The 9,519-nt window shown below is 54.7% G+C and overlaps 1 protein-coding gene across 1 annotated transcript in view; it reads left to right on the top strand.

Annotated features, from left to right (window-relative positions):
• The first annotated feature begins 1,432 nt into the window (after positions 1-1,432).
• The window catches only part of LOC105470927 (Janus kinase and microtubule interacting protein 3), a 158,078-nt gene continuing 149,991 nt past the window's right edge, over positions 1,433-9,519 (top strand). Inside the window, 1 exon segment of the mRNA XM_071068899.1 lies at positions 1,433-1,518. The gene's annotated coding sequence lies outside the window, so the exon portion shown is untranslated.

Here is a 9,519-nt window from a genome sequence, read left to right as displayed (position 1 = left end):
GGAAGTGAGGTAACCATCAAGGTTAGGTGAGGTCATCAGGGTAGGTCCTGACCCAATGGGACTGGTGTCCATAAGAAAAGGTGTGACACCAGACGTGAGCACACACAGGAGAGACCACGTGAGGACCCACAGAGAAGGCGGCTATCTGCGAGGCAAGGAGAGGCCTCAGCAGAAACCAACCCCATAAGCACCTTGATCTTGGACTTCCAGCCCCTAGGGCCGTGAAAAATACACTTCCATTATGACAGCCCCAACGGACTGACACGAGGCTGTCCTCAAGCATATCCAAGACACCCCGAAAGTCACATGAGCAGGAGGCTCGCCCTCCGAAGGCACCCACTCCCTCTGCAATCCTCCTTCCTCCACCTGCATTTTTGGTTTTATGGGGAGTTCCCTAAAACAAGTTGAGAAATGAAAAATGGAGCCTGGTGTACAGATGGTTCTGCATACTAGGCTGGCGTGGCGGGCGGGGCTCGGCATCACAGCCCTACTCCAGCTGGCCCTGATGGACGGGTGGAAAGGAATTCCATGCAGCTGGCCAGACTTCAAGCCTCACACCTGATTATCCTCTCCTTTACCTGGAGGGCCAGTTGACGATCAGGGACTTAGCAGGCACAGGTTTGGAGGATTGGGGTTGAGGAGGTATGTGGACCGACAGACCGTGTGGAGGGGCTCTTGTGCTCCACGTGCGTGCTCCCGAGGGCTCCTCCTGCACCTGCAAGCTCAGTGGTGGTGGTGGTGTGTGTCGGGGAGGCGGGTGTTCAGGGACTTCCCAGCTCTGCAGAGGTCGCCAGCTCTGCTGCTCCATCCCACCCTTTCACAAAGCGCCCATCGGTGTGGCCGTGGTGGCGTGGATGGAGATTATATGTGGTCTGAACACCAACAAGTGGGTGCGGGCCTTCCTCTCGCTTTACCCTGAAGTCCCAGCCCAGAAGCACGCGGCGGTGGTGAGCTGCGATCCCAGGCCCCGGAGAAGAGCTGAGATTGTGCATCTCAATCCGCAGCAGCCGCTTCATTTGCTCAACGCCAGACTCCAAAAAGCATTTCTTTCGCAACAGGCCAGGGGAGGCAGCGTTCGGGGATGGGACGCCAAGAGTTAAGGGTGAGGCCGCACGCGTGCAGCTCCCCCGTGCTGCGCATGGCGCTGGGATCGGCCTGAGCGCTGGTGAGTCCCTCTCAGGCCGCAGCGCCCGGTGCCAGTCACCTGAGCCGGGCCGGGTCCCAGCTCCCCACACGCGCCCCGCGGCCCCCGGGCTATTTTCAGCCACGCCGAGCCCTGTTTTAGGAGCCTGCACGGCGGCTCCGCGGAGACCGGGACTGCGTGGCGGAGGATCGCGGCGGGGCTGTCGCCGAGCAAGGAGCGCGGCCGCGGGGAGCGCCCGGGAGCGGGGGCGGCGGGGCGGGCCGGGTTCGGGGCTCCTGCTCGCGGTGACGGTGACGCGCGTCCCCGCCCGCCGCCTCTGCCATGGCCGATCGAGGCCGTCGGACGCCGCCCAGAGTCGCTCGCGGGGAGCCTCGGTGAGCAGCGGCCGGGGCGGGACCGGGACACTGGGCCGGGCCTCTGCGCTGCGCCTGGCACGGTGCGTCCGGGATCCGCGCGCCCTGCGCGGCGTGGGGCGGGCCGGGGGCGACGTCCCGAGGGCGGGGGTCCCGTGGCAGAGACGTCCCTGTCTGGGGCGGGGTCCTCCCTGCCTCTCCCGGCGGCCCCCGACCGGCAGGTCCTCTCCACGGCACCCCCTGCCCTGCACAGGCCTCGGGGCTGGCGGTGACGCGGCCGCTGGGTGGGGCTCGCGCAGGTGCGGGGCCGGGGCTGGCGACCCGCATCTCCGCGTCTCCGACTGTGCCTCCTGCGGGAAGTGGCGTCGTGCGATTATTTTTATCGTGGTGTCTGGCTTTTAAATTTCACAGCCCCCGTTTCAGGGATGGCCAGCGTGGCCGTGGGATGCTGATGATACAGGAAGCCAGAGAATAAAGGTTTTGGTTGGGGTCGGGAGGAGGCGCCGGCCCGGACAGTTTTCCTAGAAAATATCCTCTGCGTGTCCCCGTGACCTTGCCTCTCGTGGAAAGCAGCTGGGAGTTGGAGCGGCCCCTTCTGCCCCCGTCTGAGGTCTGTCTGGCTGTTTTCTTGGTGCGGTGCTGGAATGCACTGGAGGCTCTCCCAGGCAAGCTGTCTGCAAATGTAAGAAATGGGATGGTGACGCGCAGACCTGGGATTCGCTTGCAGAACCGTAGGAAATCCGTTGTCATGGAGGGAGCCAGGGAGCCCTTAGGTGCTGGGGAAGCCTGCCTCCACCTGCGGGTGGGTGGCAGGAGGAGAAAGTGCCCGGCCGTGCCTCTGCAGGGGCTGAGGATTAAACGCAGGGGTCAAAAGACCCCTGCTGGATTGGGTAGTGAATCAGTGCTGGCTTTGGCAGCTGGGGCCGGATTCCCTCCCCCAAGTAAAGGGGAAGTCGGGCTGCCCTGCTGACCCCCTAGTAAGTAAACTCGGAGTAGGGAGGGCGGAGCGTCTCTAGGAGGCTCAGTGGAAGGCGGGCAGGCACCCTGCGGCCCTTTCAGGAGGAAGAGCTTGGCCCAGGACATGTCTGGTTTGGGCTTCGGTGCCTGGGCCATAGCACAGGCTTCCCCCTGCCCCTGCCCCCCCTCGCCCCCCACCCCGGGCCTGGTCCAGGGCTGCTCTGGGGCTGTAGATTGGCCTGGAGTCGATTGCAGCCTTTGCCACAAATCTGGAAGAAGCCGGGCATCTCACTCCTTATCTGGCCTGGTCAGCTTTGTACTACAAAGAATATGCCTGGCAAGAAGGAACTTTGGTAACAAGTTATAGTTGGGAGTTCACTGAGGATATAGTTTCAGTTTTAAGTAGGATTTTTTCAAGCAGATTGATCTGTCCATGGACAAGCTTACTGTTTTTTTTTGTTTTTGTTTTTTGTATTTTTTAGGAGAGACGGGGTTTCACCGGGTTAGCCAGGATGGTCTCGATCTCCTGACCTCGTGATCCGCCCGACTCGGCCTCCCAAAGTGCTGGGATTACAGGCTTGAGCCACAGCGCCCGGCCAAGCTTACTGTTTTAGGACATTATTTGTATTGAAAATATCTGCCCAGGCATGATTCTGGCTTTTATTATCAATTTCCAATGATAGCCACCAAAATCCAGATTTTGAAAGGGAAAGATGAAGAGGACGGGTGGTGGGTTCAGTTCGGATGCCCCAAAAGAAGCTGTCACCAGCATGCCCTCTGCAGTCAGTGTTTCTCACACTTCAGGTGCCCTGAGGGAGCCCACGTGCAGGACACAACCTCCACGGCAGGCAGCTCATGGGCAGCAGGTTCCAGGCTCTGGGGTTTGGTCCCACAAGCATGCATCCATGACACTTTTGCAAGATCTAGGAGTTTGTGGAAAATGGCATAACAATAAACTAATTTTTTAAAAAAGATGACAAAGGAAATAGCGATGATCAAAATAATCAACCATGGCCAGGTGTGGTGGCTCACGCCTGGAATCCCAGCACTTTGGGAGGCCCAGGTGAGTGAATCAGGAGTTCTAAACCAGTTTGGCCAACATAGTGAAACCCCATCCCTACTAAAAATATAAAAGTTAGCTGGGCATGGTGCGCCTGTAATCTCCAGCTCCTCGGGATGCTGAGGCAGGAGAATCGCTTGAACCCGGGAGGCAAGAGGTTGCAATGAGCTGAGATCGCACCACTGCACTCCAGCCTGGGCAACAGAATGAGACTCTGTATCCAAAAAACAAACAAACAAAAAAACAAAAACCAGCCATCATAAATGTACTTGCTGTATGTATGGCAGGCTCCGTTCCAATTCTTTATCTGTGTTACGGTGTGTGGGTGTCCCCCTGTTAGGGTACAAGAGCTGGGCTGCAGGGGCTCCGGAGAAGCCCGGGATGGGCTGGGAAGAGCTGCAAAGGCAGGTGGGGGCCGCACCCTTCACCCAGTAGCACATGTGTCTGAGCACCAGCAATGCCTGTCGTGAGGCCACACCATCAAGGAGCATGCAGTTCAGCAGGGGGTGCAGACATCACCCGAAATCACCAGAACTAAGGAGCTTGGAGTTGCAGAATCAGCATTCGGACCTGTGTCTCATTTTTAAAAATATTTTTAAAAAATTTTTTTAAAGAGACAAGATCTTGCTGTGTTGCCCGGGCTGGTCTTGAACTCCTGATCTCAAGTGATCCTCCTGCCTTGGCCTCCCAGATGGCTGGGATTATGAGCATGAGCCACTGTGCCCAGCCAGGACCTGTCTCTTAGTTGTGATTCAAGAACTTAGTCACCTCAGCTTGGGCCGGATCCCATACCAGGCCCCTGTCTGTCCTGCCTTCCCCCCTCGGGTTTTGACACCCCCCATACCCACAACCCCCAAGTGGAACAATCTCAGCCAGGCCACCCACCCTTTCCCAGTAAGGCCAAGGGCTAGACCCTTTCTCTCATGGCCCTGGACAGCATGGTCCCTGCACAGCTGTGAGGCCTGGTCCTCCACACCTGCCAGGACTTCCTGCTGCATGTCACCTGCCTTTGGCTCGCTGGCTTCCCCGGCAGAGGTGTCTCAGCACAGCGGCACATCTATGCACTCTGGAGAGGTGACCCTTGGTTTGAGGCCACCCCCACTCCCTCCATAGCGCTGGGCTGTCAAGCCAGCAAGGTCTGAAAATCTGGCTGGGCCCCCATTCCCTACAGCGGCATCCAGCAAAGGTCTTGAAGATGGGGGGAGCTTCATTTCTGGCCTACTCCCTTGGCCTCCAGCCGCTGCATCTCTGGGATGCTCTGCCTCCACGCCCCACATGCTGGGGCGCCTCTGTGCAAGTCACGCTGTGTGTGGAGGTCTCACTGCTCCCCAAGTCTTTGCCATGACACTAAGCACAGGCTCCTTCACAACCTTGTGCTTCTTTTGTTTTATTTATAAAAGTTCTAAAATTTCAGAAGACTGGGGTGAAGACAATCAGTACTCATAACTAATACCTGCCCAGGTGACTTCTGTAAGTCATTAGGTGTGCTGTGGATCAAATTGTGTCCCCCAAGTTCATAGGTTGCGCTCTGACCCCCAATGTAATGGTATTGGGGGGTGGGCCCATTGGGGGGTGGGCCTTTTGGGAGGTGGTGGGGTGAGATGAGGTTGTAGGGTGGGCCCCCGGGATGGGATGGGTGCCCTTACAAGAAGGGACACGGGATCGGGCTGTCTCCACAGGGCATAGAGGCAGCTCTGTGAGCCAGGAAGGACCCTCACCAGGAACCAAACCGCCGGCTCCTTGGCCTCAGACTTCCAGCTCCAGAACTGTGAGAAATGTCTTGTTTAGGCTATGTGATCTGTGGCATATTTTGATGGGGACGAGCTGACCAAGACAGGGCCCTCCCCTCGCTCCGTATCTAGACATCTGCCGGCTGCCTGCTGACCTCCTGACCACGGATGGGTTTGCAAACTTCCCCCAGCCACATACACAGTTTGGATCATGTTATAATCATTTTATATCCTGCTTTTTAAAAATGTCATATTCGTGAGCATTTTTATACTATTCAATTGTTTCTTTAATCAGTTCCTTATAAGGTATTTTGGGTTGATTTTAATCCTTTATGATTATGAACCACTCCAGATGAGCTTGCTTTTTCATCTTCAATTTTTTTTTTTATCGTGGTAGATAAGAACACTTAACATGAGATAAATCCTCTTAAATTTTAAGCGTACGACACTTAAAGCGTCAGTGACCCTTGATGGTTGGTACAGGTTCAACGCAGAGTAGCAGATTTCTGGAGGTTATTCCTCTCACTTAACATTAACGGAAACTTTTCCTCTGTTGGGAGCTCCCACTTCCCCTCCCTAGCCCTGGAAACCCCCTCTTCCGGTCTTTTTTGTGATTTGACTATTTTCAACACCTTATAGAAGTGGAATTGTGCAGTACTCGTTTTTCTGTGCCTGGCTTATTTCACTTAGCGCGGTGTCAAGTTTCATCCAGGCCACAAATGGCAGGAGCACCTGTGTCTCACGGCTGAGTAGTATTCGTCAGATGTGCACACCACATTTTCTTTTATTTTGAGACGGAGTCCCCCTGTCACCCAGGCTGGATGGAGTGCAGTGGCGTGATCTCAGCTCATTGCAACCTCTGCCTCCTGGGCTCAAGCGACTCTCATGCCTCAGCCTCCCAAGTAGCTGGGACTACAAGTGTGTGCCACCATGCCCAGCTAATTGACACCACATTTTCTATAAACATTCATCACCTGTTTATTTTAAGGCTTTCCTGTGGATCAGACAAACGGCGTGCATGTGTTTCAGGGAGTGGAGAGTGGGCTGGAGTGGGTGGTAGGTGCCAGTAGGAACAGCCAGGGCAGGGAACCCTGTGAGGAGGTGAGAGGATGAGGGCAGCTGTGTGCAGGATCCCCGCAGCAGTGGCTGTGTTCCGGGAGCTGCTGCCACAGACGGGCACAGTGGTGTACACCAGGAGCCAGTGTGGCCCCTCTGCTGGGTGTCCCCAGGCCCTAGGAGGTGCATCCCCCGTGTTGGGAGTATGGGAGACTTGGCAGGGGCTGGGCCGGCTAGGCTGACACCCCCACTCCATTCCCGCTGCCAGTGGCAGCATTGAGCACCGTGGTCAGGAGAGCTGGAAACACAGCACGCTGCCCCATGGTCCAGGCTGGGTGGGCATGTGAGCTGCTGAGAGAATTGCATTGTCCCTTATAGCTGACCTGAACTGTTGCGCTGCCAGCCTGTGCCAGCAGACACCTGCTGTGCCTGAGATCCCACTCTCCGAGGCCTCTTCCATGGCTGCCTGTGTTTTTCTTCTTTTTTTTTTTTTGAGAAAAAGAAAAGTTTTGCTCTTGTTGCCCAGGCTGGAGTGCAGTGGCGCCATCTCGGCTCACTGCAACCTCCACCTCCCAGGTTCAAGCGATTCTTGTACCTCAGCCTCCTGAGTAGCTGGGATTACAGGCACGTGCCACCACACCTGGCTAATTTTTGTATTTTTACTAGAGTCAAGGTTTCACCACATTGGCCAGGCTAGTCTTGAACTCCTGACCTCAAGTGATCTGCCAGCCTTAGCCTCCCAAAGTGCTGGGATTATAGCTGTGAGCCACCGTGCCCTGCTTGCTCGTCTCTTCCTTCGTCTCTTCCTTCGTCTCTTCCTTCGTCTCTTCCTTCGTCTCTTCCTTCGTCTCTTCCTTCGTCTCTTCCTTCGTCTCTTCCTTCGTCTCTTCCTTCGTCTCTTCCTTCGTCTCTTCCTTCGTCTCTTCCTTCCTCTCTTCCTTCCTCTCTTCCCTTTCACAGGGTCTCTGTCACCCAGGCTGGAGTGCAGTGACATGATCATGGCTCACTGCAGTCTCCACCTACTGGGCTCAGGTGATCCTCACATTTCAACCTCCTGAGTAGCTGGGACTACGTGTTTGCACCACCACGCCTGGCTAACTTTTGTATTTTTGTAGAGACGGGTGTGGGCTTTTCCTCAGGGCAGCAGGACACCACCATGTGCCGCGCTCAGAGGATGGAGGTTTTGTTTTAAATTATGGCGAAATACACATAAGTCACCATCTGAACCATTTTTAGGTGTGCAGCTTAGTGAGAGTAGGTACAATCACGGTGCTGTGCAAACACCATCTCCAGAAGTATTTCATCTTCCCAAACGTAAACTCTACCCCACACCCAGCCCCTGGCACCCCCACTGGTCTTTGACTCCTTTGGAGCCTCAGCTGTATAGAATCGTGGTATTTGTGTGTGCGCGCGTGTGACTGGCGTGCTTCACCCGTGTTGCCTGCGTGTCAATTTCCTTGAAGACTGAATCCTACTCCAAGGAAGGGATGTGCGTTTTGCTGACTCATCACCCGCAGATGGACACTGGGTTGTTCCACATTTTGCTCTTGAGAATCATGCTGCTGTGAACAGAGACGTGCAAATGCCCGTCTGAGATTTTGCTTTCAATTCTTTCATCCTGTTTTCCACAGTGCCTGCCTCAGTTTATGTTCCCATCAGGCGCGCACAAGCGTTCCAGTTTCCCCACATCCTCACAGCACTCCCTTTCCACTCTGTTCCGTTTTGATCCCGGCCGTCCTCATGGGTGAGCGAGTGGCTCACTGCAGCTGGGTCTGTGTTTCCCTAGTGAGCAGGGATTCTGAGCCGGTGTCATGCTTGTTGGCTGCCTGGATGTTGGCTTCTCCCTTCTTCCTGACATGTTTTTGGGCGTGTCTCTGTCTCCCCGGCATATTTTAAGCTCCTCTAGGAGAGGGTCCGAGGCTGACTTAGCACCGCACCGCCCTCCACCCGCACCTGGCACAGGCGGGTGCCCAGGAGAGCGAGCTTCCCCAATGAGTGAAGGGCACATGTGGCTGTGCTGAGGCCCTTGTGTCTTCCAGTCCTCAAGGACAGCCCGGAGTGTGAGCTGAGGTGTCGAGAGGGAAGTGTACTGAGGTCTGCAGCTCACTCGGAAGTGAATACAAAAGTATAATATGTGTTTATAATCCTTTTTTTCAAAAATATACTTTAGCTGGACACGATGGCTCATGCCTATCATCCCAGCACTTTGGGAGACCGGGGTAGGAGCATCTCTTGAGCTCAGGAGTTCCAGACAAGCTTGGGCAATATAGTGAGACCCCATCTTTATAAAACATCTGGAAAAAAAAATTAGCTGGGCGTGGGGGCACATGACCCAAGTCCCAACTACTCAGGAGGCTGAGGTGGGAGGATCACTTGAGCCAGGGAGGTAGAGGTTGCAGTGAGCCGAGATTGCATCACTGCACTCCAGCCTGGGTGACAGAGCAAGACCTTGTCTTAAAAAAAAAAAAATACACACACACACACACACACTCTTTATATTCAGTTTAAGGTAAAATTTACACACAATGAAATGCATGGATCTTGAGTGAGTTTTGATGAATTCACACACCTGTGTAACACCCCCCCCCCAGCAGATATTACAGAACATAGCCATCAGCCTAGAAGATTCCTCACACCCCCAGCCGCCACACTCCTACCACGGGTGCATTCAGCCGCGCTCCGACGTCACGTGGATAACACCGTCCAGGGCGTCCGCTTTGTGCCTGGCTTCCGTTCTCAGCATCGCGTCTTGGGTCTTCCATTTCCGTGTGTCCAGCTCGCCCCTCCTCACGGCCGCGTGCTGTTCCACTGTGCGCATCCACCACGGCTTATTTATCCATTCTCCTGGTTTAGGCTCTTTTAAGTCCAGCTGTCATGAACATTTTTTTTAAGTTTTAAAATAATTTTAGATTGACAAAAAGTTACAAACACAGAACAGAGTTCTGTGTACCCCTTACCCAGGTTCTCCTAAGGTTATGTCAACCTAAGAGGAAGAAGCTGAGGCAAAATTAACCCACGCAGAGAGCTGTTTGGGCCAAGCTTGAGGAACTTGCCACTTGGGAACACTGATTAAAGTTGCCCTTAATATACACTGTGATTAGCAGTAGTTACAATTGGATTTTTTTTTTAGTTGGGGTCTTGCTCCAGGCTGGAGTGGGAGGCATGATCAGAGCTCTTTGCACTTTGTACTCCTGGGATCAAGCAATTGTCCTGCCCCAG

Source organism: Macaca nemestrina, chromosome 9 (genome assembly GCF_043159975.1).
Source record: "Macaca nemestrina isolate mMacNem1 chromosome 9, mMacNem.hap1, whole genome shotgun sequence".
Lineage (NCBI taxonomy): Eukaryota > Metazoa > Chordata > Mammalia > Primates > Cercopithecidae > Macaca > Macaca nemestrina.
The sequence above is the reverse complement of the archived record's forward strand: the minus strand, read 5'-3'. Positions and strand labels throughout refer to the sequence as shown.